Source organism: Balaenoptera musculus, chromosome X, assembly GCF_009873245.2.
Source record: "Balaenoptera musculus isolate JJ_BM4_2016_0621 chromosome X, mBalMus1.pri.v3, whole genome shotgun sequence".
Classification (NCBI taxonomy): domain Eukaryota; kingdom Metazoa; phylum Chordata; class Mammalia; order Artiodactyla; family Balaenopteridae; genus Balaenoptera; species Balaenoptera musculus.
Window position 1 is genome coordinate 96652547 of NC_045806.1, and position 21834 is coordinate 96674380.

The following is a 21834-nucleotide window of genomic DNA, read 5'->3' on the forward strand; positions in this document are numbered from 1 at the left end:
AACCATTTCTTCCTAGGGTCACTTTTTTCCCTACTGTCTCTATGCAGCCACAATTTTTGAGATATTTTTAGTCCCACTACCTTCTCTTATGTCCCTTAGTATTCTGTGAATGGATATTTACTCACCTAAACTGCTTTTCTGTAGAAATCATTATCTAGAGTGGTAGCCATCCCAAAACTCTATGACTCCTTCCTTGGTTACCCCAATTTTGTTCCCCATCCCTTATATGGGTTATACACTTAACAAACCTACATTATGAAAACCGGGCCATATTCTATGAAGACATTGTCTAGTAGCTAAGACAGATCCAGAATGTTTAAAGAGAATGATGAAAATGCCATCTTAAGCCCAAATAAACTGTTAGCGAATTGAAGTAGCTGATACTAATTTCCAATCCTCCCCAGTAATACCGGCTTATAAATTGAATTATTATGCTAAAGAGTGGATATTTTGTTAAGTAAAAGTAAAAAACAACAAATAGTATAATAAGTATTTGAATATTTTTACCAGACAAAATGTCCTTTGATATTTAAGTTTATGATTAACTTTTTTAAACATACTGCAGACTTAGGAAGTCAAAAAGGTCTTTATAGTTTCATCTAATTAAATTCTTTGCACTCATAAAAAGTCATGTCACCCCATAGATGAAAATCTACCCAAAATCCATCATACACATCCAAAATATATTTCACAATCTCCTTTATTAATGCATGCAAACATTAAAACTACAACCTCGATGATTAAATAATGTCAGAAACAGACTCAAGAAATAAGGATTTCGAGAGGGCTCGCGCCAGGGGGTGCTTCCCAGAGCTTCTGCTGCTAGTGTCCTTGCCCTCGCGGTGGGACACAGCCACCCCCCGCCCCTGCAGGAGACCCTCCAACACTAGCAGGAAGCTTACAAGTTCGCTACCAGCTAAGCAAGGAAGAAACCCATGTATTCACCATTGATACAGAGAACTTTGCCAACAGAAGACTGCATCACCTGAAGATTAACCGAGAGGGCAGAGGGCTTACCATTCAGATGGATCAGTAACTCTGACTCAGTTATAACTTCTCCTCAGAGGCTGAGTTCAGGGCTGTCAGGTCCCTCACCTTGGGCGAAGTCACAGAGAATCTTGGATTGGATTCTGAAGTTGCTAAAGCAAACACCCTGGGTTTTGTTGGCTGTCTGGCTTCAGTCCAATACAAGAACATAGCACCACTGAAGGCAGCCCTGCGCCACGCCGCCACCGCACCTGTAACCATCCAAGGGATCTTGACAGAATCCAGCTGTGGCTCGATGATGGATTCGGATGTGAATGCAGTGACCACGGTGCATTCTTCATCAGATCTTTTTGAGAAGACAGATGAGAGGGAACCACTCACCAACGCAGTGCAAAGTGACTCGGCTCTCATCGGAGGAGTAATAGCAGTGGTGATATTCATCATCTTCTCCATCATCGGCACCATGAGCCGCTTCCTTTACCAGCATAAGCAGTCACATCGTACCAACCAGATGAAGGAGAAGGAATATCCGGAAAATTTGGACAGTTCCTTTAGAAATGACACTGATTTTCAAAACACAGTGAGCGAGTGTAAGCAGGAATATTTCATCTGAAAAACTGCAGGGCCACCTCATACTCTTTCTTTGTTGTTCATTTTTGGTTTCTCCTTCTCCTCTTTCTCCTATTTTTTCATTTTGGTCATTCTCTTTCCCTGTTTTCCTTTTATTTTTGGAACACACCTGCATTCACCACAGCATCTATCCCCTCGAACCAGCCCAGAATACCAGGCAGCTATGGCCACGGCCTTCCTCTGTGACAAACTTATCATGGTGAAAACGATCGTTCAAGAGACTGATTACTTTAGACAAGGAAGAGACACATGTGTGCACATGTCCATATTCAGTTCCGTATTTCCACTTTCTAAGTGCAGCCTTCAGTTCTGCAACCATTCAGTCTTGCAGGCTTACCTTGAACCTGAGCTCTGTGACTTCGGCATGAAACAGTCATCCTCAACACCCTCCCCCATTTCATGTCCACCCCGACCAGGGAGCTCAGGGTACCAAAAGAAGATGCTAGGGCCTGGTTTGTGTCAGTGGCACTTTAAAAGGAACAAGAGAGGTTTGTTGTGTGCTAATTTTCCCCCCACAGGAAGCCCATTACCCTAACTCATCATCATTGTTCGCTCTGACTCATCCCCTGAGTATTTTCAAATATAGGATTCCTGATAGCCTTGAGCTATTGCTTTGTTCCTTTCTTACCACTCTCTCCCGGGGCTGACACTTTAGAGCAGCACACAATAGCATAAACCTAGGGGAAGCATGGAAAATAGTCGCTTGAAACTAGGAGGTAAAAAGAAAGCTGCTAGGAAGTAGATGTTCTATAACTTAACAAATGCCTCTTCCAGTTTTGTGGGAAATGCTAGCTAGGTTATTCCTGGGATTATTATACTGATATATATATATCAGTATATATATATAATAATATATATTATTATACAGTATAATATATATATATTATACTAATTCCTGGTATTAGTATACTGATATATATATACATATATATATCGTTGCTGCAGCAAAAGCAATTCAAATAAAAGTCTAAATTAGCACTTGGTTCCATGAAAGAGCTTAAACCATCTTAACTCAGCTTTAAGGAAAAACAAAAACAAAGCAAAACAAACAAACAAACAAACAAACAAAAACTGCATGAAAGCAAAGAAATCCCAAACAGAATTCTTTCCTTCCCTCCACTCACTAAAGATCTGGTGAAGAAAGTAAACACAGGTTTCACATTTTAGAATAGACATAATAATCCACGTCTGTCCACTGAGCCATTTCTCTAGGAGGTTTAGGATGAACTGATGTATGAGGCATTCTGACTAGCTCCAGGGATCCCCCACTGCTTAATTTGAGAGGAGCCCTTAAGTTCCACAGCACATCACATTTTCAAATCCGCTTCATCCTATGTCTATAAAGGCTCCCACACACTTCTTTCTGCAGGCATAAACTCCCAGACGAGGCAGTGACACATTTCAGGGTATTTGCCCCTTTTGACACAAAAACATCCATGAAACACAGTCATTCCTTCAAGAAGTTATCTTGGGCTCATGCACGAGGTGGTGGTACGAATCCTGGTGATTTTGCTGTAGTGATATTCCTCACTCTTTGCCTCTGGTCCAGCTTCAGGAAAAAGATGAGGGGGAAAGGATATAAATGCTCCAGTAGGCTGTGAATGCGAATAGAATGGTCCACAGACGTGGAAAGTACTTGCTGATTCCCTTTACAAGACAGACTCGATTTGCATCCCATCTTGTTCTCCGTGTGTCTGTCGCTTCTGACTATTTAACACTTTCCTGCATGATAAGGCTCACAAGGAGGAATTCCTCAGCTTCACCCCATTTCAGGTCTATTCCAGGCTTTTCTTTCAGTGTCAGAGCACGTGGGGTAAGGATTTCGTTTGTAATCATATTTCTCAACTTGAAGATGTTGTTCCAAATACACCCTCTCCTTTTAAAAAAAAAAAGAAATAAGGATTTGGAAACTCTTGAAGACAAGTTGGTGGAGGAGGCCCATTAATACTGTCATAAATTTCTTCCAGGATAGGATAAAATAGTCGAGCAAAAAACGCTATCCCCATCCTGGAGACTGGTTCATCGGATTGAACCCAAATTCACAAATCTGAAGTACCAAATAACAGTTCAAACATGGAGTATCTGGACAGTCCAAGGAAGCTTTTTGTGCTGGTAGTGACGTAACTTCAGGTGTTTTTGCTAGTCTTGATATTCACTCTCGAGAGAAGATACCACAGGAGAAGATTTTAATGCAGAGGAATCTAGACCTGAGATGAGATATGGAACACCAAAAGTAGATATTCTGCTTCCACACAACCTATGTCATTCCAGAATGACAAGTTATATCTCTACCAAAGATCTTTTTCTGTAGCAAGAATGTTGGAACCTATGCAGTGAGACCAGCTGCTAAGCAGCTCGGCCACAGAGGGCAAGAGCTGGTTGTTAGAAGCTCCTAGTACACTACTAGGTCTGTCTCACATTGGTCCAGAATCTGGGTGGGGCTTATCATGTCAATAATCGGGAATTGTGACACCATAGAACACGTAGAGACTGACATCTGTGTTATTAACTGAGCTATGTGAAACATTACATTACAAACAAACATTACTAAGGCAGACTGTAACTTCAAGAAGTTTACAGTATACCAGAAGAGATACAAAGAAAAATACAGCAAAATATAGATATTAAGATACAGATGTACTCAGGGTACCATGGGAAGATATAGGAAGGAATAATTAACTCTGTATGTTAATTACTAAAACTAAACTAAACTACTAAACTCTGCAGTTTTACAAAGGGCTTCCCAAATGAAGTACTGTCGCAGCTGGGTCTTTAATTATGTGTAGGAGTTTGTCTAGTGGACCAGGAAAAGGACCTGAAGAAGGGGTATTTACAGATGCCATTCTAGGCATTCCAGTCCTTTCCCTAACTAAAATAAAGTTTTACTTATCCTTGCCAGGTTTTCCAGATATACATTCAAAATGTACAAAGGTATGGGAAAATGAAAGTGGAAAAATGGCTAGAGATGGGATTGGAGTAAAAAGCAAAATATTAGATCTCAGAGAAGTAATTCTTCATGACATAGGTATGACCTCTTTACTTAGGTTTTATACTTGATGGGATGAGGAAATATCTGGGCAAGAACACTTGTAAACCATAACTAATGTTGTATTTCTTAGAAAGCTAAGCAAAATTAACTATTTAATGAAATCCTATAGATTTATTTTTATAATGCATGTAGTATTCTTAGTGACTTTCCTGCGAAGTCGTGGAACCTAAAACTATACCTAGTCAGTGCTACAAATTTGTAGGACAACAGACCATTTTATATGATTAATTAGCAGGAAGTTAAAATATGACTTGAGTACTAAGAATATACAGTAATATTAGGTAATCAACATCTAAAATGTTATGCAGGTGTTAATACCACGACAATATAATAACAAAACATAAATTCTCCTCATCCAAAATGGAGCCATGCATTGTTCAAATTACTGGCTGAAAGAAATCTTGTGTTCATCAAGTTCCACAAAGAAAATTATATAATAAATAGTATTCTGTTTTGTAAACAGTCCTTTCCCTAACTAAAATAAAGTTTTACTTATCCTTGCCAGGTTTTCCAAAGAATACAGTCAGCCCTTTGTATCTGCGGGTTCTTCATCTGCAGATTCAACCAACCACAGGTCAAAAAAAAAAAAAAAAAAAAAAATTCCAGAAAATTCCAAAAAGCAAAACTTGAATTTGCCACACAACTGCAACTAGTTACATAGCAATTACATTGTATTTATAACTATTTACATAGCATTTACGTTGTATTAGGTATTATAACTAAACTAGATATGATTTATGCATTCGGGAGGATTATATGCAAATACTACACCATTTTATGTAAGGGACTTGAGCATCTGCCCAGAGTCCTGGAACCAATCTGAATCCCACCCCCAATACCGAGGAATGACTGTGTTAACTAGTAGAGTGCTTTTTCTATAAGTCTTTCATTTTTATCTGCTTCTACTTAATAGCACTGCCCTATTTTGAGCTATTTGACCATAAATTTCCATTCTGTCTCCTTTCAAAATCAATTTGTAATGTTTAGGAGGGCTAAAGAGATATTCGGATGATGACTTGAAAAAGATATTCTACATCAGGCAATCAGGCCCACCTTTCTCCTTGATACTTTTCCTCAACCCTAAGCTAAAACTAAAAGAATAACTTTTACCTTAAAGCACCTTAAAGTATCAGAATATGTAAAAATGCTGGAAACTGGTCTTAGCATTTCACACAAGTCCTATAAAATCAAACAAAAAGAAATCTAAAACCCTACCAGAAATTAATAAAGAGTATTGGATGCATGGTAGAACTTTTAAATGTTTATAAAAACTACAATGATGTGACTAGAATGAGAAACAATACTAAAGTTTGTCAACCCAAAGGACCACAAACTATAAAGAGGCCAAAAGGCAGTTTATTTGGGGTCTTAGAATTGCTATTCTGGGATCACAGATTCCAGAGGAACACAGAATAGTGTCCCATCAGAGGAAATGGATAGGGGTTTTTACGGGAAAAAGCGGGAAGCTCATGCAGGCTTACACAAGTTGTTTCCCAAGAATGTGGATTGGAGGATAAATTTGTTCTATAAATACAATTGGGTTATTGAGCATATCTCATCTATTACTACGGAAAGGTATGTTTTCTCTAGTTCAGAAAAAGTACAGTTCTCAGCATTTTTCTTTCCTTTTGGCAGCTCAGCAACTATTCAGCAGTTTTATTTAGACTGTTCTGCAAAAGTTCAGCATAAGCAGTGAACATGGAGGTCCTCGGGTCACGTCTCAGTCATTCCTGACCTTGCTCCTTTCACATGTTCAACCTAAGTTCTATCTCCTCGGTTAAGATGGAAAAGTGGTAAAAGGAGATCTTGACTCACTCTCAATCTTGCTTTCCAACTTCCTGATATGACAAGGGAAGCTGGAAGACTAGAAAATCTGCATTAATCTAAAAAACTGGCAGTAGAGAAAGTACAGAATACTATATCGTTGGCGTATATATGCCAAATGTGGGAATAAACATTTTTTAAAGCACATTACTGTAAATTCACAGAGCCACATGATTTTTATAGCTACTCTTATAATTTGACAAAAATTAAGCGCGGGTCTACTGTAATCAACTTCCTACATCTCAATATAAAGTTCTTCCTTCCAGCTCTGTAACTCCTTCATTCACAAATATTGTGTTCTATGACATCATTGCAGATCTCCTTGACTTTTTGTCCAACTCTCTTGCTTCCTCCAAACTTCACTTTCTTCCCTTTCCAGCCTTCTCTGAGAAGACATACCTTATAAACCTGGGGAGAGTTAAGTTTATCATACTCAGTATTTCCAGAATATCATGTGCACTGCCTCTGTCATGGCACTTAACTCACTGTAGTGAAATTTTTGTTTGCATGTTTGTCTCTCCATTATACAGTGAATCCCTAGTTATTAACATAGAAAAATTCTCAATGAAACACAATACAAATTGAATTAACAGGGTGAAGTCATGGCTTTTAATATGTATATTCAAATCCAAATTATCAACTGCATCACTTTCAGTGTTAATATCACCAAACCTCAGGGGTTTTTGGCTTTGATCTGTAACTAATTTATAAGGTTATTGTGATGCATAAATGATATAATCTGTAAAGTTTTCTGGAAAAAAAATATACCTAACTAATGCTAGTTTCTTTTTATATAATGAATTTAAGGATTTTTAAACATATTATGAAATATATAAATATGGCATTGCAATAGGTTAAACACAGTAAACTATAATTAATTCTGGTAGAGCCTGAAAATCATTTAATAAACTTCAATGCATATTTCTAATAAACATTTTTCAAAGATGGAAATAGAAAAGTCATTTCTTAATATATTCTAAGTCAACAGCCAGTATAATAATAATGTGTGGATGTAGGATTAAACATATAAAAACATTTTTTAAAAAGTTAAAAGTACAGCAATAGGTCATACTATTTATGATAGATGAGACATCAAAATCAATGATAAAAGAAAACATGTTAGATAAATTTAGATTCTCGCCTCATTTCACACAAGAAAATAAATTCTAGGAAGATTAAAAAGTTGACTATTTAAAACCTATCCAAGTAAACACAAGAAGAAATTGAAAAGGATATTTAGCCAACTATTGGATATTTTTACCTAACATCTAAGACAAGGAAACCATAGGTGATTACACAAATGAGAAGACTGAGAGATTTGGCTACATAAAAATATAACATTTCTGACTATGGCAACATTTTTTTAAAATGTAAAGTAGAACATAACTAATTATCAGAGAAATGCAAATCAAAACTACAATCAGGTATTGCCTCACACTGGTCAGAATGGCTATCATCAAAAAGACTACAAACAATAAATGCTGGAGAGGGTGTGGAGAAAAGGGAACCCTCTTGCACTGTTGCTGGGAATGTAAATTGGTACAACCACTAGGGAGAACAGTATGGAGGTTCCTTTAAAAACTAAAAATAGAAATACCATATGATCCAGCAATCCCAATCCTGGGCAGATATCCGGAGAAACCATAAATCGAAAAGATACATGCACCCCAATGTTCACTGCAGCACTATTTACAATAGCCAAGACATGGTAGCAAACTAAATGTCCTTTGCCAGAGGAACGGATAAAGATGTGGTATATATATATATATATATATATATATATACAATTGAATATTCCTCAGCCATAAAAAAAGAACAGAATAATGCCATTTGCAGCAACATAGACCTAGAGATTATCATATTAAGTGAAGTCAGACAGAGAATGACAAATATATATCACTCATATGTGGAATCTAATTCTAAAAATGATACAAATGAACTTATTTACAAAAGAGAAACATACTTACAGATATCGAAAACAAACTTATGGTTACCAAAAGGGAGAAACATCGTGGGGAGGGATAAATCAGGAGCTTGGGATTAACATACACACACCACTATATATAAGATAGATAACCAACAAGGCCCTACTGTATAGCACAGGGAACTCTACTCAATATTCTGTGATAACCTATATGAGAAAAGAATATGAAAAAGAATAAATATATGCATATGTATAACTGAATCACTTTGCTGTACATTTGAAACACAACATTGTAAATCAACTATACTCCAATAAAATTTTTTAAAAAACATAAAGTAGACTGGGATAAAATAATTGCAGCAAGAAACAAACATAACCAAAATTACAAGATAAAGCAACGACTGACATAAAATATTTGTCTCAAATATTTAACAATTGTGTTAAAATACTATATTATAAAATACACCTATAGGTTTACTTAGAAGAACAGTGTATAATGCATCCCTTAGATACTGGGAAATGAATATGAACATGATGTTTCCATATTCTCATTCATACTTCTATTCAAAATCACCATTTCCATTCTGTGTATTAGTAATATGATCTCAGTGTGCAAAATTTTCTACAATTTCTAAACTGTGTGAGATTATAAAATTTTAAGATGTGTTTATAACACAAAGATTATATGTGGATATCAGTCTTTAGTCCTTCCAAAATTCTCTCTTCCTTAAAAGCAACAAGAAATTTTACAAAAATTGTCAGAATCAACTAATTCAGGACTCTGGAAGTTATTTAAAAGCTCAAAGCAATCCAGGGAGTGTTTATTCAAAAAAAATGACTGAATTTTGGTAAGAACAACAGTCTGTAGCATTTTAACTTGCCCTATTTCATTACCCCTCTCAGGCTCCGGGGTAGCCTTGAAAATCAAGAGCCTGCAATCTCAGTGCAAACTAGCAGCCCAATACCTACCAGAGGGAACAGAGCTAGCACACTCCTTCAGAGCCTCATTTCCAGAGAATTGTCATTATTTGACATGTCTGGTGGTCCCCTGGAAGAATTACCAATTCTTCAAAAACTTTTTTCAAAATTTTTTAAAAAAGAGGAATTCTTCCCTACTCTTTTTATGAGACAGATAATATCCTGATACCAAACCCAGACAAAAATAGCATAAGGGAAAAAACTATATAAATCAATATCCTGTATGAATATAGATGCAAACATCCTCAACGAAATACTAGCAAATATATGAAAAAGGTTGGACACCAATAAAATGGGTATTGGGCTTCCCTGGTGGCGCAGTGGTTGAGAATCTGCCTGCCAATGCAGGGGACACGGGTTTGAGCCCTGGTCTGGGAAGATCCCACATGCCACGGAGCAACTAAGCCCGTGTGCCACAATTACTGAGCCTGCGCATCTGGAGCCTGTGCTCCGCAACGGGAGAGGCCGCGATAGTGAGAGGCCCGCGCACCGCGATGAAGAGTGGCCCCCGCTCGCCGCAACTAGAGAAAGCCCTCGCACAGAAACGAAGACCCAACACAGCCAAAAATAAATAAATGAATAAATTTTAAAAAATAATAATAATAAAAATAATAAAATGGGTATTATCCCAGAAATGCAAAGTTGGGGCAGGGCGCTCAGCCGTCCCCCGGGTCTGTCTTTTGCTTCAACAGTGTTTGGGCAGAACAGACCCAGGGACGCCCCTTGCTCCAGCTTCCAACCACCCTCCAACCACCCTCCAACCTTTTTTCCAGTCGCAACTTTTGGAATCAGCCACTCAGCCATCCGCAGCTTTCGGAACCAGCCAACGCCATTTTTTGAGCTTAACTCCGTATTACCGATTAACCACAAGCTCCCAGATTCCTCAGAATTATTCCACTGAGGTGGAGGCTGCCATCAACCGCCCAGTTGACCTGCATCTGGGCCCTCCTACACCTACCTCTCTCTGGGCTTCTATTTCCACCACGAGGATGTGGCTCTGGAGAGCGTGGGCCACTTTTTCTGCGAATTGGCCGAGGAGAAGCACGAGGGCACGCGTCTCTTGAAAATGCAAAACCAGCGCAGCAGCCGCACCCTCTTCCAGGACGTGCAGAAGCCGTCCCAAGATGACTGGGGTAACACTCGGGACGCTATGGAAGTCGCCATTCTCATGGAGAAGAACCTGAGCCAGGCCCTTGCGGACCCGCAGACCCTGGGTTCTGCCGGCGCAGACACGCACCCCTGTGACTTCCTGGAGAGCCGCTTCCTGCAGGAGCAGCTGAAACTCATCAAGAAGATGGCGACCACCTGACTAACCTCCGCAGGCTGGCTGGTCCCAGGCTGGGCTCGGCCAGTATCTCATTGAAAAGCTCACCCTGAAGCACAACTAGGAGCCTCCAGAGCCCAGAAGCCTTTGAGGAGCCCCCCTGGTGTCAGGGCTTCTGCCTGAAGCCCCTCTCTGCAGCCACTAGGCAGCTTTTTAACCACCCTGGAGCGCTCTCCCAAGCCTTGGACCAAATGGAAACAATAAAGCTTTTTGCAGCTAAAAAAAAAAAAAAAAAAAGCAAAGTTGGTTCAACCTGTGAAAATCAATCAATATAATGCCCCTTATTAACAGAATAAAGGGAAAAGCACTACCTGATTACCTTAATAGACTCAAAAAAGCATTTGACAAAATCCAACCCCGTTTTGTGATAAAAACAGCAAACTAGAAATAGAAGGGAACTTCCTCAGCCTGATCAAGAACTTTGTGTAAAAGTGAAGGATACATGAATATGAGTTTGTTGTGTTCATTTGAATTACAGAGCTTTGATTCCTATTGAAAATAGAGGATCTCAGTACCTAATGAAATGAAACTTCAAATGTTCAAATTCACCATGAAATTTTCTTAGTGGCTTGGGTGAAATGCTGTTTAAATTCCTTTCTCTTTTGAATACTAATGTCCTTCAAAAATCTAATAACTATCCTTACTAAAGGTTTCTGCTTATCTGATGCAGCAAAGCAGAAACCTTTTTCGAGTGCCTGGATTATTTTTCAATTCCCAGCCTGACCCTAATATATAGAGAATTAGCTCTATTCCTGATAATTCCAAGCAGCAACATTGAATATAATACTGAATCATCTTTACAATAGCCAGGTCATGGAAACAACATAAATGCCCATCGACAGATGAATGGATAAAGAAGATATGGTACATATATACAATGAACTATTACTCAGCCATAAAAAGGAATGAAATTGGGTCATTTGTAGAGACGTGGATGGACCTAGAGACTGTCATACAGAGTGAAGTAAGTCAGAAAGAGAAAAACAAATATCATATATTAACGCATATATGTGGAATCTAAAAAAATGGTACAGATGAACCGGTTTATATGAACCGGTTATTTCTGCAAGGCAGAAATAGAGACACAGATGTAGAGAACAAATGTATGGACACCAAGGGGGGAAAGCTGGAGGGGGGGGGAGGGTTGGTGGGATGAATTGGGAGATTGGAGTTGACATATATACACTAACATGTATAAAATACATAACTAATAAGAACCTGCTGTATAAAAAAATAAAATAAAATTCAAAAAAAAGTATTTAGCTCTGAAGCAAAAAAAAAAAGATATTTTAAGAATAAAGTTGTATTACTAAAAAAAAAAAAAAAATACTGAATCATCTCCATCAATCCTCAACCACACCTCAGTTCCCCCTTCCTAGCCCTCAAGGTCAGGTGTTGGCTAACTACATCCATGTGCCAAATCCTGCTGACTACTGGTATTGATAAATAAAGTTTTCCCGGAATACAGTCACACCCATTCTTTCAAGGATCGCCTATGGCTGCTTTCAACCTACAAAAGTAGAGTTGAGTAGCTGCGAAGACTAAAATATATATTACTTAGCCCTTTACAGAAAATGTTTGCCATTCTCTGGTTTAAGATGCCGTTTGAAAATCCCAAGTCTTTCCTTGTTCGTTTTTTGGTTTTGTTTTGTTTTTCCATTGGCTTTCTTCTCTCTTAATTGCTGTATGTGAAAAAAAATAAAATGCCCTTCTACTCCATGTGTGCTTTTCTTTTGTCCAGTTTATTTATTTAATTAGTTTTTCATCTTATAATATTTCTCACTATACTATAAAATCATGAGAACAAGTATAAAGTTTGCCTTCTGTATCATTATCTCCATCTACCTACTATATATTAAGAACTTAATATTTATTAAATACATAAATCAATGCCACATCAGTAAAACACCTTAAACTTATTTTGGAACAGGGAAGAGAATAAATCCATAAATTAATAAAATATACCAGTTCTCCTAAAATTCATTTCAATATATTTCTACCATATTAACAATTCATACTAATAATTTCAGTAATGTATTACTCTGAAAAGAACATGCCTATTATACAATGTAGTAGTTACTTCAATACTTGGCTCCTGAAACATATTGTCACTGGTTTTGTGGGGTTTTTTGTTTTATTTTTACATTTAACCTAATTTTATTCATGCTTGCCTTGGGATGGGGAATAGGTCATTCAGTAAAAACATACAGTAGAAACAAAATATGTCTTATCATGTACAACTTTTAAACTACAATAATTATGTACCTTAATTACTTCAATGCACACACGTCTAACATTACAGTTTTCTTTTTAAATAAACACAATTAAGACTTCTAGGAGCATTTTATAATAAAGTAATTCCTAATTTTTCTTTGTAGATAGATCAAGTACCTCCAAAATACAAATTCCTATACACAGTGAGCGCTTTACTTAAAATGAATACTTAAGTAAATTAAGTACATGGACAGCCTTAGGATAAACTGACATATATTCAGCTAAGTAGACAACAAACCATAGTGCCAAATGGAAAAAGTGTATTTGCAAATAAATTTCAAAAACTAAGTTAACTTTTTAGAATTAAATACAGAAAATATATTGATTTGCTAAAATAAATAAGATGTGATGTAGTAACACTTCACTATAAAGAATGCATACCAGAACAGTTATAAACGGTGAGTGAATCTTATTAAGAATAGTTTACTGCAATAAACACTGGCTAAATAGAAGTGCATATTGTGAAGCACTATGGGTGGTATATGTTTTGCCACATACTTCTGTTACCTTGGTAGGATAGATAGAGGTAGATAACACATGTGTACCAAATTCGGCATTCATTTTCAGTTGCTGCTGGTATCATGTGTTTTTAAGAAATGTGTACAGTATGAAAAATTTGAAAATACTCAAGAATGAAAAATATTTTAAGAAAAAAATAGATATTTTCATGCAATTATGTACAGTCTCACTGTGTAAATTTCAAGGCAAGATTTTTGTTTCCTGTAAAGCAGATCATTGTTCTATGAGAGAATGTTTTTTACTTGTCTTAGTGCATTTCTTTTGTCTCCTCCCGCATTGCATTATTTTGCTCTATTCTTTATTTTTGTGTGCAAATGACATGCCAGTTAAAATGAAAACCATCTCACATGTGGAAAAAAGTCTGGATTTTAAAAACCAAGAAAAAAATCCTTTCTAAATGACACCATCTGATTCAAGTAAAAAAATGACTTAAACATTAGTAATAACAAAGACAAAACACATTTCATGAAGAATACAAAAAGAAATGTCTGCTGAGTGTTTTAGTTCAGATGCTTCAGAATGCTGCTGTATGTTTTATGAGAAATCTGAGGGGAAGATTTCATAGCAGGAGATGTTAATGTGGCCTGTATTGACTTAAGTGGTGACCCGACTGGACTGTGAAACTGTGGGATGCCTATGGGTTCAAGCTGCTTGTTAAAGAGGAACTTCCCACTGTTGTTCAGAAATCCTTCCTCACTTCCTCTCTCCTCAAGCTTCCCATCCTCTACCAGCTCAGTTTCTAGCATTTCAATATCTTCTTCCTTGCTAAAGAACTTGTCCAGGTAACTGGGGTAAGTGTTTTCCTTTTCAATTTGCTCATCCTTCCTTACCTCACAACAAAACTGACTTATGAGAAAACAGTCCTCCCCATCACCCACAAACTGGCTATCCCAAGAAGACTGGTACAAGCCTTCTAACTGAGCCAAATTGGCCATTCCTTTTTCCTGTTTTTCTCGGCTTACTGACTTTGATATCAAACTTTTCAATTCTAGTTGGGACACTGAGCTATTCAAGTCATTTAATTTGTCATCAACAGCAGTAGGCTCATGTTGTGAACTAAGTTGAATAGTTCCTGCAATAAAGGAATCAAAATCAAATCCCTGATTCTTTTCCCTTTCTTTTTCAGCTACTTGCTGTGATGCTATTGGACTTTAACCAATCCATTCCTTTCACATTTTGACTTGCCTTTCTTATCAGATTTTTCTTTGCTTTGTTCTTTCTGATAAGCGTGGGTTCATAGTAATGATTAACTTCACTCTCTCTCCAAGCTAAGTTATCTAAGAATGATGATGACCTCGTTTTGTAGTTACCAGTATGGCTACACTCCAGATCACAATATTTGTTTTCATGATGATCTGGGTATTGCCAACAAGGCTCAGTAGAGTAATTGGTGTCAAAAGCAGGATCCTCCAAATACTTTTCACTATCTCCATCCAAATATTTTCGAGATCAACTTGTACTTCTTCTTCATCAGTGACATCGGACAGAGCTCTTGGGTCAAGCTGAACTTCATCAATATCAAAGTTGTTACGTATAGGCCAATCATGCTCTGAAAACTGACAATCATGGTACCCTTCCCAGTTATAAATGTGACTATGAGTTTCATCCATAAGCAAAATATCATCAACTTCATCTTTAATATGAAAAGGATGACCTGAAATTGGCTCATCCATTGGAAAAGAATAAATGCTCATGTAAGGATGAGAAAGCACTTCTTCTGCTGTCAACCGATCCATGGGGCTAAATGTCAAAATTTGTTCCAGGAAATCTAGTGCTTCTCAACTGATTCCGGGAAGCAGCTGAGTTAAGGGTTTGTGTGGCTCAGTCATGTCATTTCTAATGTAAACTGGAATTATGCTGAGAAGCTCCTGTCAATCTTCCTCATGTACAACAGGAATAGACTCTAAAATCAGCTGCATCTGTTCAAGTTCATGTGTACCTGCAAAGAGGGTTTTACCAGGCAGCATTTCAGCATGCAGCCTGCAGCCCACATGTCAATGGCTTTAGTATAATTATTAGGAGAAAGTAAAAGAGGTGGGGATCTGTACCATTTAGGAACCAGTCCTTCAGAAAGATGACCTTTATGGGAATAATGGCGATCCATGATCCGTGCAAGACCAAAGTCACCTATCTTCAGCACCAAGTCTTCAGTATTAATGAAAAGATTAGCTGGTTTGAGATCTCTGTGCAGTACGTTTGCTGAGTGAATATATTTGAGCCCACGTAGCAGCTGATACATGAAAAGCCTGGCATGCTCTTCCAGTAACGGGCCCTGCTCCAGGACATTAGTCAAGTCTGCCTCCATGTACTCCTGAACAATGTAAACACTGTTCAGTTTGGCAAGAGAGCCCACATCACCTGTTAACGGGCTTCCACTAGGACCAAGAATTTCAAACACCTTCACAATGTTATCATGGTCAAGTCTTCCAATAATTTTGATTTCCCGTAGAGCATGTTTGACACTCTGGGGATCAGTAAGGACAGTTTTCTTGGTGGCTACTCTTTTGTCACAGTCATTGTCTACAGCAGAGAAAACCAAGCCATTGCCTCCACAACCCAATGGTTTTAAGTCCATATACCTAGAGCCCAGATTTCATGAGACTTTCAAATTTCTCTGCCATTTTGAAACCCTTACTATTGCCTCTTCCTTTCAAATTGTTGAACTTGTGTAAATAGGGAAGAAAACTGGCATCAAAAGGAAAGATCTTTCAAAAAGGTAGAAAAAATAATAATTTTGCTTCCACAGCAAGGTGGTTTCATTGCATATGCCAACCAGGCCTGTTGAGTTCCCCTTAGATTTAAAGCTCAAAAAGCTCTGCTCATACTGAGAATTAAAGAGATTGCAGTACTCATAGGTGAAGAAAGGGGCAGCAACTCCGCAGACATTTAAAGAAAACACTCAAGAAACTCAAACGGAATGAAATGACATACTATGCACTCAGATTTACTGTGCTGAAGGATTTAACATTTAACAGAAATGTGAATAAATATGCACACAACAGGCTTCTATGAACATTCTACTCACAGTGCAGATACATTCAGCGTTGGACTGGGCCTGAGCGGCATCCTTCTAAGGTGCTGGTAAGCACTATTTCCGTTTTGCTTCTTTTCTTCCTTTGTTGCTGTATATTTCAACAGGAAGCCCTGGGGGCGGTTGGTTAACAAGATGTCTTTTGTTAGTGACCAGCTGGCTCCAGCTCACCACAATCACGATCAAACCTACCGTCCATCTTACTCTGATACAACGGGACTTCTCCGACTCATCGAGGGAGTGCGGGGCCCACGGACAGCCCCCAGTGTCAGCTCAGGTCTCCGGCTGTGCTGGCGGCAGTGGCGTCAACGAGGCGCGGTTTTGTGTTATTTTAAAGCAAATTTGTGAACGTTTTAGGGAAATTTTTTAAATGGCAATATTTTGATTGTAAACCACAACTTTATATGTCATATATATGTAAAATATAGTTTGTTTTTATCTATGAAATTGTATGTCAATATTGCTTTCTTTTCCCCTTTAAGAAGCTTTAGAAGGAGTTTCCGTTTTCTGTTAATTAAAATTTCACAGTAACTTTTAATCTATTCTCATTATTCTGCAGAGTAAACTGTTTGAACAGAGAATAAATAAAAACCAAAAAGCTTTGCTAAAACTTAGGATGTGGGGATATTTGAAAATTGGGCATATGAAAGGCAGTGAATAAGTATTGGTTTCAACCTATGATGTAAAAGAAGGGAGGTCATGGGGGCATTCAAGGTTAATACCTGGAGTTCACTTGGAGATGTATTGAATATTTTTAAGCCTTGGGTATTTACTGCAAGTAATCAAAAGGATCACTAACTAGAGAAAGCAGATATGAGTATGGGTTACAAATTCACAAACAGCAGTTACTAGGGTGCTCTAATTAAGGCTGTAGATGGTGTCTCTTTGACGTAGCTACTTTGAGTGTTCTAAAATCATGATTGCTACTCAATGCTTTAAGAAATCTGCCTGATACCTGGCAGCATGTTGTTGACACTAGTATCAGTAGCTATTAATTTAGACTTGACTAGATTTTTAGTAAATATTAGTATATAAATTTAAGATAAAAGTAAATTGATTTTACAGGTTTTGTCCTATATCTTTAGTTTAAATATATTGTAGAAAATGTATCCCCCCAAATAGTAAATTAACCAGTAGCCACCAAAAAAGTTAGAAACATTGATCTAAAAATTTCAAATGATAAATTGTTCAGTTAGGGATAAGTTATTCATTACTTGGAATACTAATCTTTAAGAAAATGTGCATTTTAGTATTTATGAATATGTTATTAAGATTTAAAGGATTATTATAAAAAAGCATTATTCAAAAGAACATTTTAGGTTTACTTTGGTCTTTAGTGAACATTAGAATGATGGGGTGGTCATCGTATTTATCATTCAAGTACTTAGGAGAATTACCAAAATTTAATCCTGCTAGTATCATCAAGACTTGATAAATTATGAATCAGATACTTTTTTTTAAATATATTTTCTCCTGTTGAGTTAGCAATCACCTTACATAAATGACACTGTCAAATAGGCTTTTTTTTTTCTTTTGAATATAAAGTACCAGATTATGGGTGTGCCTAATGTATTAAAATGAAGCCAAAACCAAAACCAAAAAATCTAGAGGCATAAATTTAAAGCCACAATAATATCTTATTCTCTTACCTGTATCTTTTCTTTTTCCCGCACTACTGTGCTAGTGTAGAGCCACATAGTACAAACAGCAGAATTTTTCATTAATGTATACTTGGTTAGGTAGAAAGCACCAGGAAAACACTCATTTCTTCTTTGTCCTTCTCCCTTTCCCACCCAAGATCCATAAAATTGCTGAGTCTTCCATTCTCTGGAGAAAATATAAACAGAGACATGGAAATCATTGCCATATTCCCATAGGGAAAGACTTGAAGCCAACTTGAAAGGAACTAGCTCAACTGCAAATCATAAGGAAAGCTCCAGGGTGGGTGGGTTGTGGGACTATTTCAGGGAAGCAAATCCAGGGTGTTATTCAAAAAGGTATTATACATCATATTGAGCCTTTCAGGTGTCTGGTCCTGGTGGAACTTCAGGTTCACGAATTTTTACAGGTAGAAAAGTTCTCAGAGCTGAGACGCTTGAGATAAGAAAGTACATAATGCAAAATTTATTCAGCTGAAAGAACGAGGCCGACAGAATCTGTCTCTAGCTAAGTTTCTTATTTATTTCAGGATGTGGTAGTCAGACTGCATAGCCACAGAGCAGCGAGTCTCAGGATGATGCTTCTAGACCTATGTTTTTGGCAAATAACTTGTGATACATATAAGATGGTTAATTTCAACTGGGATAACCTGGGATAACTGGGATAAGTGTATGCAGCCCATCTAGGTTCTTCTAGCAATAGAATTGCCTCTACTGTAATATAAGAAGTCTGTGTTTATATTATTTAGAGTGGCTTATATAATTTAGAGGTTTATGTATTTATTTAGTAAGGGTCGACAAAATTGGAAGTGGAACTGGAGAGTGTTTGTAATCCATGATATATCTTGGCATCCATGTCAAGAGAATTTTCTCTTTTTATTTAAGTTGATGGAAAAGTATATTGTTAGAGATAAGGGGTTTAAATTTGAGTAAGAGGTGGGTTATTAGTTACCAGGCTTCTAGATCATGTAGGCCATTAATAATCACAGCCAGTTCATCGGGAACAGAAGACCAGCTTGGAAGAGGTCACCCAGAAATGGTTCACACAAAGACACATCAAGCGACAAGTCCTTTGACAGAAACTGGAAGGAACTTCATGATGCAGCAGTTAACAGTCACATGGGCGGGGAGGTTGAACATCCTGCATAGTGCTGCCAGGAAATCCCTATTTTATACTAAGAGGGGCTGGCTGGTTGCATATGTAGGATGTCCCATCTCCCCGCCCACATCGTCGAGACATACCAGACCGCCCACATCATCAGGACATATACCAGAAACACCACTCTGCCTCACTGAAGAACCATAAAATCTACGTGTCAAGGAAGTACAGATGCTGAGCTACATCACTAGAAAGGCATTCTGACAAATCTTCATTAGAGAATAGAGTACTGTTTTCTATGACCTTGGCTCATAAGAGACAGTGGGTGTATGAGTGGATCTGTAAACTCAGGGCCAGTAGGAAATTATTGAACAATAGTAGCCAGATGAAGGACCTGCAGAGTTCCCAGCAACTCCACTAGCCATACAGGTAATGCCTCCAGAATTGCACCTCCTCCTCTCAGCACTACACCAAGGTAGGTGAGTTTAGTAGTTGGACATATTTACTTAGGGTGCTCAGAGACAGAGTAGATAGAGGGAGAGAGAATTTAATTCCTACTGCAGAGAGAAGCAAAGGTTATAGCCTAAAAAGCAGCCCAGAATTTCAGGTCTGAGTGTCAAGGTAATACTTTTTTAAATGTCTCAACTTCAGAAGCAGGAGATTTGGGTGCAGTGGCCCAGAGAAGATCCAGTAATTCTAAATCAAGTTCAAGTGGGTGCAAACACAGTCTAGTATCAGGGAAGAATCAAGTTGCAAGGGAGTGGGGGTGATTCCAAGGGAGAAAGTTAGTGGCATTCCCCAAAAGCATTTAGAAGAAATAATTGATGTAAGATGCAGTATCCAATGATATCCAGGAGACTCCATCAAAGGCAAGGTGATAGGAAACACCAAGAACAGGGCTGAGCCCTTCAAAAACATGGGATAAGGAATAAAATAGTAAAGCAAAATCCAGCTTTACTGGATTTTATGGGCTAGACTCTTCTACTTCTGGATTCTCTAGGGAGGATAATCTCAGAATAAAAATAAGTCCATATATTTATTGGACTAATTTATTTATTAAATAAAATATATTTAAATGGAATAAATATAGCTTTATTAAAAATACACTGTCATACTTACTTTCTCAATTTTCTCCGTAGACTGAAAATTTCACTATGGACCTGTATATGGAAATTACTGATCTATAGGAGATGCTGCTGATAATCAATTCTGTCAATAGCATCAACCTGAGTGACAGCCTAGGATGCCATTGAGTTTTCCAGACTTTAAGCTAGAGTCCACGATAACCTGGCCATCTCAAAAGACTTTGGAGTTCTAAAAAGGCTTTATTCACTATGCATTCAAATCTGGGTTAAGTTTCCAGTAAACTGCCCTGGCTTTGGCAGTCTTCAAAGAGTGCAAGTGGGCCAATGTTAGGCTAAGGAAAAGGCTGACTCAGCTTTGGGGATTCAGAGCTCTTGTATCCTTTTTATTTTATTATTTTATTTTATTTTATTTTGTTTTATTTTATTTTATTCTCAGCAGCACACTCTCCACTGAAATTCTGGCCTCGGTGCATGGTTCAGGAAATTTGTGATTTCATGTCTAAGGACCCCAAAATCCCACAAAATTTATGGGCAAACCATTGTTTATAATTATAATTCCCTTATACCTGTCTATGGAGTCTATAGAGGTATTCCTTCTTTCATCACTGATATTGATAATTTGTGTCTTCTAGTTTTATTTTTCTCTCTCAGTCTGTCTGGAAGTTTATCAATTTTATCAATCTTTTCAAATAACCAACATTTCATTTCATTGAATTTTGCCTGTTATTGTCTTTCCTCAATTTCATTGATTTCTGCTTTTGTATTTATTACCTCCTTTCTTCTGATACTTTGGATTTAATTTTTACCCTTCTTTGTCCATTTAATATGGAAGCTTAGATCATGGATCTGAGATATTTTTTCTTTTCCAAAATAAACCATTAATGTTAGTAATTTCCCTCTGAGTACTGCTTTAACACCGTCACACAAATTTTGATGTTTTAATTTTCATTTAGTTCAAATTATTTTCTAAGTTAATTTATCTTCCTTTTTGAAACATGGATTGTGTAGACCTGTGTTAATTGCCAGATGCTTTGACTTTTTCAAGATATCTTTTTGTTACTGATTTTTAGGTTAATTCTGTTATGGTCAGAGAATATACATTGTATGATATCAATTATTTTAATTCCTCAAGATTTAATTTATGGCTCAGGATATGTTGTTTCCCAATCGATTTCCATGAGCTCTTGAAAAGAATGTGTATACTCCTATTGTTGGGTAGAGTGTTTTGTAAATGCCAATTTGTTGTAGTTTGTTTAGTGCTGTTCAGTTCTTTCATATCATTGGTAATTTTCTGTCTACTTGTTATGTTAACTACTGAGGAAAAGATGTTGAAATCTCAAAGTATAATTGTGATTGTACTTTTTTTCCCCTAGGGAATGCACACTTTATTGATAGAGCTATAAAAAAATGTTAAGTTACTGGTTACTGTAAATGTCAGGACTGTGGTTAATT

At 37.3% G+C, this 21834-nt stretch overlaps 1 protein-coding gene and 2 pseudogenes across 1 annotated transcript in view; 2 read left to right on the plus strand and 1 right to left on the minus strand.

Annotated features, from left to right (window-relative positions):
- The window catches only part of HTR2C (5-hydroxytryptamine receptor 2C), a 76956-nt gene that overhangs the window by 41450 nt on the left and 13672 nt on the right, over positions 1-21834 (plus strand). The gene's annotated exons all lie outside the window — the stretch shown is intronic.
- Positions 1451-10780, plus strand: LOC118888914 (annotated as a pseudogene).
- Positions 13915-16130, minus strand: LOC118888180 (annotated as a pseudogene).